We start from the raw sequence: 10,135 nt of genomic DNA, 5'->3' as shown, positions 1-10,135 counted from the left end.
ATGGAAAGTTTGGTGTTCCGAATTCTGCAATTCAGAACTTCAACGCAATGTAAGTACAGACATGTTGAAGAAAACAACTGCATGGGCTGCATGGAAAGTTTGCATGGGTAGCTGAAGTAGGTGTTGAATTGAAAACGAGCCAAAATGTTGGTAGTGCAGTAGTTGACATGTATGCCAAATGTGGCTCACTTGAAAAAGCGAAAGAGGTGAGGAGGCGTTGAATCAATTCAAGAAGATGTAACTTCAAGGAATTTCTGGAGATGAAGTCACATATGCATGCATTTTGAAAGCTTGTGGCTGCATTAGATCCACAAACAAGGGCGAGGAGATACATTTCGATGCTGAGAGGAAAGACCTTTTAAGAAAAAGCCAACTTATTGGAAATGCACTAGTAGATATGTATTTGAAATGTGGCATGCTAACAAAAGCAAAGGCAATGTTTGACAAACTTCTCATATGTGATACAGTGACATACAATACATTGATCACATGTTATGTGCACGGGGAGCATGACGAGGAGGCCCTTAATGCTTTTGATTAGATGCAAAAGCAGAGTATCAAGATCCTAATTCTGTCACATTTGCATGTACTCTAAAAGCTTGTGCTAGCATTGGAGCAATAGAAAAGGACAAAGAAATTCATGCAAAGATTGAGGAGATGGGCATGCTGAATTGAAACCAGGTTGTTGGCAATGCATTGGTTGATCTATATGCTAAGCGTGGAGTCTTAGAGAAAGCACGTGAAGTGTTTGATGTGCTTCCAACTCGAAATATAGTCTCATGGAATGTTCTGATTACATGATTTGGTCAAGTTGAAGAAATTGAAAATGTTTTCTCTGTATTTGACCAGATGAGAAGAAATGGGGTTTTACCAAATCCAGTCATTTTTCTTGTTGAGGTCAATGCTTGTAGTCATACATGCATGGTAGATAAAGGTCAAACATATTGGGAAACCATGACTGGAAATTATGAAATTCATCCATTGGTTGGGCATCAAATTTGCATGGTTAATTTGTTTGGCTGTGCAGGCCAATTGGATGAAGTAGTAGAACTAGTGAAGAAAACACCATCCCACATCCCAATACCATGATGTGGCTTACTATGCTAGGTGCTTGTCGAAACTGCGAAAATGTAGAGCTTGGAAAGCAAGCTTTTGAAGAAACAATGAGTTTGGATGAATCACATGTGACTGCATATGTCTTTATGTACAACATCTATGCAGGTGCTGATATATTATACAAAACAAACATGTGGTATTTATTACATATGCTGATGAGCACAAGGGAACGGAAGAATAATTACGTAGTATCTATCCACATATGGACAACTACATGGATGAACATATGGACAACCATTCTTTTTAGTTTTCCACTATGAGTCTTTGAGCTCTCTTATTGGCCTATCATGGCTACAACCTTTATAATGTTGTTAGACTAATCATTTCGTCATGTATGTAGAATTTCTACTAATGAAGAATATTTTTATTGGAAAAAAAAACAAGCCAAAAATTTCTAAATTAAAGGTTTGAATTGAATTGTGCCTGACGCCACTTGGGAGAAGAAGTACACTCTTAAATTTAATTTCCTTTATTTTGATTTGTCATTGAATGAGTACAATGCTTAAAAAACCTAGAAGTGATCCTATCTCAAGCATGTACTTAATGACCCTTTCCGTGGTCATCTTCTTGATGGGAAGTGATCCTCTCTCAAGAAGTAGGCGTACACACTTCTAGACATTTTACATATCTTTCAAATCAAATTTAGGGATGCTATTGCCCGATAAGTCCACCCAATATGTTCTCAAATGCATAATAAACTTTGTCTCTCAACTTTAAGAGGTGGGTGGCATATTCATTCCATCGATAATTTGAGGGAACTTCAAGTGCAAGGTATTTAAAGCTTTCCATGATTTCAAATGACTCATTATTGTACATAATGCATGGTTAATCCTTATTTTGGTTCTTCGTAACCATAATATTCGTTTTAGAATTACTTATGCTCAACTTTGTATGGATGCAAAACCCTTACAATGTCCTCATAATCTTTCATACATCTCTCAAAGTATTTGCCATAAACAACACATCATTTGCACAATGAAAGCATGAAGACCACATTCCTGATATCAACTTCTTCAATGCCTATTCCTTTACAAACTTGACAAACATTTGTTTGAACTCACCACTATATAGACCAAACAATGTTGGTGGAAGTGGGTAATTTGAAGCCTATGAAGCACCATTATAAATCCTTACCTCTCAAGATTTACCTGATACCATCTCTCTCTCTCAATACATAAGATATAATTGCTTCTTTGGTCTTATATATAAGTCTCTCTCTCTCTCTCTCTCTCTCTCTCTCTCTCTCTCTCTCTCTCGGTAAAAGCACACAATTATATTAATTGTATGTAAAATCCACAATTTCAACTTCTTACTCTCCTCCCCCCCCCTCTCTCTCAAATGGGTGTTTTGGGAGTGAATTGAAATGGAATTCCTGGTTTTGAATTTGATGACTTTCTTCTATTACCTAAAGAGTCACAAGGTGATTGATGGTGCTATAGTGTTTTCGAAAGACAACTCCATAAGTTCTGTTACTATTTTTTTTCAACTTACCCACTTAACTTTAATTCCATTTTACATCCAAATAATTTTGCCACAAGTAAGCTGACCACCAAATTTTGATAGATTGACATTACTTACGTCTCCACCTTTAGTAACACTTTGATCCAATTTTTACTCCAACCATAAGACATGATCAAACACATCACTTATCTATTGTGCTTCTTTCCCTCCTTGAAGATCTCGTACACACACACAAAAGAAGAAGAAGATGAATACATTTTCTATCGTCCATGAGGAGGCCAATTTTAAGCTTTGGAACCAAATGAGCATATCATCTTATGTGTATCTCTTCATAAGAAGGGCACTTATTGCTATGCAGTAAAAACTCTCTATGGGAAAATAGTGCACATGCATATGTGCTCACCCTTCTTGGTGGGAATTTGAGTATGAGAATTAAATCATTACGCTAGTATAGCAAGTCATCATACTTCTCATGAATTACCTTATACACTGAGCATATTAGAAGTAAGTGATATTCATCCTCCACTAGGTTTTCATTGCATACCTTGCATATCTTCATACTAGGGCGATGATGCCATGATGCCATATTCCAATTTAGACATTTTAGCATCTTGTTACTTCATCCATAGTGCCTCTATTAATCTATACTTGATGATTGCGTACTTCGCATCATCATCTTAGAGCTTCAGTAGATATATTTTACTTCCCATGTTTAAAACAATTTCATGATGTCACATACCCATCTAGATGAGAGGATTTTGCTCTTGTTCGCTTTTTTGTACCTTGTGTCCTATGTTCCAAGCTTGTTTGGGGAATATATTACGGGTGCATATTCTTGACTTTTGTGATATACTTGTATGCACTTTGCATGGCTAGTACCTTGATATCAGAGTATAGGTTTCTAATAGCATGAGACAATTGGATGTTGAGGCTTGTGTCGTGGACAACTTGTGCACACTATTGCCTACCTAAGAACAAAATTAGGATTTTCTCTATTTCATTGTAAGCACGGAGTGAGATAGACTCCATAAAGCAATAGTTGGGCCTCTAAAAAATCGAATAACATCATCGAGTATTACATTGGTTACATTGATTCTTGTTGAGAATCAAGCTCAACTTGGTCTAGTGTGTGAACTCACCTTGAGAGTGAAGAGACACTCCAACGGTGAAGAGTCACCATTATGTCACCACTTTATATTCTAGCATTTAGTATGAGTCATAGAATCATATTCTATGACACATAACTTATGAGCTTTCACATTTCCCATGCTCCATGAGCCTTGTAGTTAATGAAGAGAGAGGGTGACTACATAAAGCACCCTCCTCCCACCTTGTATTAGGTCGAGTCTTTCTCCTTTGCTAATAGTTTTTTTACCTTGCGTATTCTCTGTGTATTACTCCTTGTCTCTCTCACACACACTCTCTCTCTCATACACACACAATTCACACCTATTCTGCTTCACAAGAATCCATCTCTTGATTCTTTACATGGTATCAGAGCGATTTGGTAGCTCGATCTAGCCCATTCGCCTCATCGTGATCGTTTGTTGTGCTCCACGCCGACGACCAAGAACCGGCACATCGCTATCGTAGCTTCGCTACATAGCTCGCATTCAAGAGAGAAGAAGAAGAAGAAGAAGAAGAATCGACATAATGAATACTCAAATGGGGAGTGCTCTCCCCATCGAGAAGTTGGATCGAAACAACTTCGCATCTTGGGAGTACAAGATGCACCAATACCTTGTCAGACAAGGCTATTGGAGCTACACCAAAGGAGCGCATGAAGACCGACCCGCCGAAGCGGCTCCCCGATACGCAACATGGGAGCAAGCCGCAAGCCGCGTTATGTATTGTTTGGCGACATGTGTTCACGACCACATGCTCGGTTACATTCGAGAAGCCAAGACGCCGAAGGAAGCGTGGGAAAACCTACGAAAGATTTTCGCCGCCAACACGACCGCGAGGAAGCTTCAACTCCGCAAAGAGTTGAACAACATTCAACAAAGGGATATGTCTATCACGACATACACCTTGAAGATCAAGGAGCTTTGCGACTCGCTCGGCTCAATAAGCGTAAGTATAGATGATGATGAGATGGTGCAAATATGCCTCGGCAGCCTCGCACCACAGTTCGGCGCGATGCGAACCGCCGTTCTAGCACGTGAGAAATCTCTCTCCTTCTTCGAGCTCCAATCAATGCTATTAGTCGAAGAAAACCACGTGCGTACAAGGAGCAATGAGTCAGAAGGCCACATGCTCTACACGCACTCTAATGGAGGAAGAGGACGCGGATGAGCGAGAGGCCGATTCGGCCAAGGACAAGGTGGACGAGGTCCGACCTACGACAACAACTCCCAATTTCGGCCGCAAAACGGAGGCCAACGAGGAACCTTCGCAAGAAGGGGGAGCTTTCACTCAGGCCCGAGCCGTCAAAACGCAACCGAATGCGGATATTGCGGAAAGCTCGGCCACCACGAAGAAGAGTGCCGAAAGAAGATGCGTGAATCGGCTTCCACAAGCCGACAACTCACGAATTACGCGCACAATTCCGACTACTGGCGGAATGTACGCATACAACTCCGACCATGGCGGAATGTTCATGATGAAACATAGAGCAAAGTCTATGTCGGCCTCTACCTCAACTAGTGCTCTCAATCCGGAGGACATATGGTTTGTTGACTCCGGAGCCTCAAACCATATGACATCCCACAAAGAATGGTTTCTCGAACTTCGAGAGCCGGAGCGACCCGGTTATGTCGAAACCGGGGATGACACTACGCACCTGATTCGGCACATCGGCAATGTTCCGTTCGGCGAAAGAGGTAAGCAAACATACATTAAAAATGTCTTGCATGTACCCACCATCACAAAGAATTTGGTCTCGGTCGGCCAAATGGTTGAGTCATTCTCGATTCACACGAGATGAAATCCGTCATGTTCGCGAAAAGCACGAAAGCCGACTCCGACATAGAGCTATGGCATAAGCGAATCGGCCACATCAATCTCCGACATAGAGCTATGACATAAAGCAATGAAATCGAAAGGAGTCGTCATCGGACTCCCGACATTCAAAGAGAAGGAGATTGAAGGTGTATGCGAAGCATGCCAATTCGATAAGCAACACCGACACCCATTTCCGAAAGATTGGATTGTGAGCAAAGGCGTACTCGACGTAATTCATTCCGATGTATGGGGTCCGGCTCAAACGGCGACATTCGGCGGATGCCGATATTACGTGCTATTTATCGACGACTTTTGGAGGCACACTTGGATCTACCCGATGCGGCAAAAGAGCGAAGTGTTCGGACACTTCCAAAATTTCAAGAATGAAGTCGAGAAAGCCACGGGTCGACATGTACGATGCCTTCGATCGGATGGCGGCAAGGAGTACTTCTCGGACGATTTCACGACGTATCTCCGAAAGGAAGGAATTCTGCGAGAATTCACTTGCCGACACACTCCACAACAAAACGGAGTAGCCGAGCGCAAAAATCGGCACATCCTCGAAGTAGCGTGGGCCATGATGAACGAGAAGCATATGCCCAAGTCATATTGGGCTGAAGCGGCAAATACGGCCATCTACCTAATGAACCGGTGCACAACATCCGGCGTGCACGAGGTCACTCCACACGAAAGATTCTTCGGAAAGAAGCCGAACCTATCACATGTTCGGATATTCGGCTCCATTGCGTACGTGCACATCCCCGACGAGAAGCGTCAAAAGCTCGACCCGAAGTCGGAGAAATGTATCCTCGTAGGATACTCACTGGAGCAAAAGGGGTATAAGTGCTACAACCCCTCAACTCGAAAATCTCGGGTAAGTCGAGACGTCGTCTTTGACGAGTCCGCATCCTGGTACGCACCAGAGACAACTCCGACTCTGACTCCGCTCGACCCGGAATCTGCCGACCAAGAGATCGGGGATGAAGATCGCCCTACGCGCATGATTGAAGAAAGTCCGATCATGACCCGACTGAGCGGACCACAAGAGCCTTTGAGCGATCAAAGCACATCACGGCCTAGCCTGAAGATGGACAAAGGCAAGGCGAAAATGGCAGAATACGATGACGATCGCTTCACTGACGATGAGTCAACTCACTCACTCGACAATGAGTTTGGCGGTTTCGAGGTACCAATCGGAGCTAAGAAAGCCCTCATTTCTGCAAATGAAAAACTCCGCCGATCCACTCGTGAAAAGAACCCCATAAGCCGATTTGGCTACAACGATTACATGGCGTACCATTACGCCTTTATGATGAAGGTAGCGACAGTACGAGAGACGGAAACCTTTTCGAAAGCCGCGAAGGACCCGCGATGGATTGAAGCAATGAACGAGGAGAGACATGGGATCTCGTTCCCACCTCACCACACAAAAAGGCGATCGGATGCAGATGGATCTACAAGGTGAAGTATAACGTTGATGGCTGCGTAAACCGCTACAAAGCTCAACTCGTAGCGAAAGGATACGCTCAGACGCATGACGTCGACTACGAAGAGACCTTTGCCCCAGTGGCAAAGATGACAACGGAACGGACCGTAATTGCGATTGCCGCGGTGAAAGGGTGGCACCTCCATCAAATGGACGTCAAGAACACCTTTCTACAAGGCGAATTAGAAGAGGAGGTGTACATGATCCAACCACCCGGCTTTAACTCGAGCACTCATCCAAAAGCCGTATGCTGACTCAAGAAGCCACTCTACGGCCTCAAGCAAGCACTGCGTGCTTGGCATTCGAAGATAACGCAATATCTTCATCAAATCGGCTTCTATATGTTAAAATCGGACAACTCCCTTTACATACGAAGCGATTCCGCAAGTCCGATCGTCATCATCTTATATGTGGATGACCTAGTCATTGGAGGTGAGCATCTCATCGAAATCACTAAGGTCAAATCCCTCCTTTCCGACAAGTTCGAGATGACGGACATGAAGGAGCTCCACTACTTCCTCGGCATCGAGGTAATTCGGACTCCGGCCGGAATCATGATCTCTCAACGGCACTACATCTTCAACTTGTTATACAAGTTCGGGATGGCTGAGTGCAAATCCATGGCAACCCTGCTTGATCGTAGTCTCAAACTAGATGCGCACTCCGGCACCAAAGCGTGTGAGCTGACTCAGTATCGGCAACTCATCGGGAGTCTCATCTACCTCACGATCACACGACCCAATCTCAGTTATCCGGTCGGTCTCCTTAGCCAATTCATGCAAACACCGCATGATACTCACTTGGATTGCGCTAAGCGAGTTCTACGATACGTGAGTGGCACAATGGATTGCGGCATCCTCTACAAGACCGCGATGCCAATACGACTCGAGGGGTACACCGACGCCGATTGGGCCAGCTACAAAGCCGATAGAAGATCAACCTCCGGATTTGTTTTCTCCCTCGGCAGCGGAGCAATATCCTGGAGTAGCAAGAAGCAGCCTACCGTCGCTCTTTCGAGTATGTGTCAGAACCAAGGATAAAAGATAGAGTGATGGAAGAAGGATAGAGAAGAATGGATGTATAAGATAGAGAAAGAAAGAGAATGGATACAAGATATGTAATGAGAGCTAAAGACTGGTGTTGATTCGAATTGATTTGAGAATACATGTATGCGCTTATTTATAGGTTCCTATAGAATAGCTTAGAGATTTCTAGAATGTTCTAGAATGTTCTAGACCTAGAATGCTCTAGGACATTCTAGAACATTCTAGAATAATCTAGAGTTTTTACAATAATCAATGTAATACAAGAAGTAGCTTTTATTGTTTCATATAACAATAAGCTATCTTAATGGTTGAGGTTTTCAAGTATGAATTACAAGGTTTGAGGTTCAAGTCCGGGTGACGCCATAATGGTCATGTGTTCATGACACTATCCCTCCTTCGAGAACGCCGAGTGGAAGTCGGCGTTAACATTGTTGGGCCGGGTTTGTTTGGATAGTGACGATGGAAGTCGTTGACCAGAGCTTCAGCATTACAAACGTTATCGATGGGTTCCCAAGTGCGATCACTCGGAGGATAACCAAGCCAATCAACTAGATAATAAAGCTTATTGCGCACAATCTTAGAATCAAGAATAGCAGCTACCTCGTATTTGGGGCCGTCCACAAGTTGTACAGAAGGCGGTGGTGGCACGACACGATCAGGAATTAAAGAGGTGTGGCGAGGTTCCAAAAGAGAGCTATGAAAGACAGGGTGAAGCCGCATATGTGCAGGAAGGTTAAGACGAAATGTTGCATCATTAATCTGCGCCGTGATGACAAAAGGACCTAAGCGTTGATAGTCAAGCTTAGCACACGGTCGGGTAGTCTTGATGTGACGACGAAGCAACCATACACGGTCACCAACCTTAAACGGAGACTTAAGACGATGTCGATCGGCATTGGTCTTATGGTGTGCTTGCGCTTTCTGAAGATGTGACGATAACTCGAACTGGATTTGTTGTAGTCGGCGGAGGTGATGCGCCGCACTAGGGTTTCGTGACACCTCAGGAAGATCCAGTATACACCATCGAGGGTGGTTGCCGGTGTAGGCAAAGAAAGGTGTAACTTTGGTAGAAGAGTGGACCGTGTTGTTGTATGCAAACTCAGCAAGATGTAAAATTTTACTCCAATCATCTTGTTGATAACTAATGAAACATCGAAGATATTGCTCGAGCGTTTGATTTGTGCGCTCTGTTTGTCCGTCAGTTTGTGGATGATAAGCCGAAGAGAGTTTGCAAGAGATTTTGAGGCCTGCCCATAGGTGCTTCCAAAAGTGTGAGATAAATTGAGGACCTCGATCGCTAATAATATCATTCGGGAGACCATGATGGCGAAACACTTCACAGCAGGTGTCACAAGTGCGAACATAATCTTCGACAAATTTTTGCAAGTGAGGCCACCAAAACGAACGTTTCACCAGCTCAATGGTCTTGGAAATACCAAAATGTCCAGCCATGGGGGCATCATGACAATGTGCCAACACTTGAAGTCGGGGTGATCCGTCGGGGACGTAAAGGAGATTCTTGTAGAAGAGTAAACCATCTTGCCACTTGAAGTCCTTATAATGTTGAGATGACCCTGGCAATGTGGAGCAAGATGGACGACTTGAACCACAGTGGGCTAAGACATCCTTAGCAAAATCATCCGAATGAAGTTGTTGCCGAATAGTGTCAAGAAGGGTAGAATCAAGTGGTGTGGCATAAATTGTTGTTACCTGTAGCTTTGATGGCCCGAGGAGAGTTTGCTTTTGATTGTCAAAGGCCGGATCTCCAGGTCGAAGTGCTAGATACGAACGCCGAGACAGAGCATCTGCTTTCCCTTGTTGTTTTCCGGGGCGAAAAATGATCTTGAAATCGAAACGCGTTAGAAATTGGGCCCACCGAGCTTGTCGTCTATTTAATACTCGAGCTGTTTGAAAATATGTGAGATTTTTGTGATCACTATAAATGATAATCTGATGAGGTGATCCTTCTAGAAAATGACGCCATTGCTCGAATGAGTCGACCACAGCTAGTAACTCCTTGTCATGCACCTCATAGTTTATCTCCGAAATAGTAAACTTTCTCGAGTGAAACGCGACTGGATGT

This window comes from Azolla caroliniana, unplaced genomic scaffold (genome assembly GCF_043228905.1).
Source record: "Azolla caroliniana isolate FFs.n. ecotype wild unplaced genomic scaffold, voAzoCaro1.0.p SCAF_1, whole genome shotgun sequence".
NCBI classification, from domain to species: Eukaryota; Viridiplantae; Streptophyta; class Polypodiopsida; order Salviniales; family Salviniaceae; genus Azolla; species Azolla caroliniana.
Note: the sequence above shows the minus strand (reverse complement) of the source record.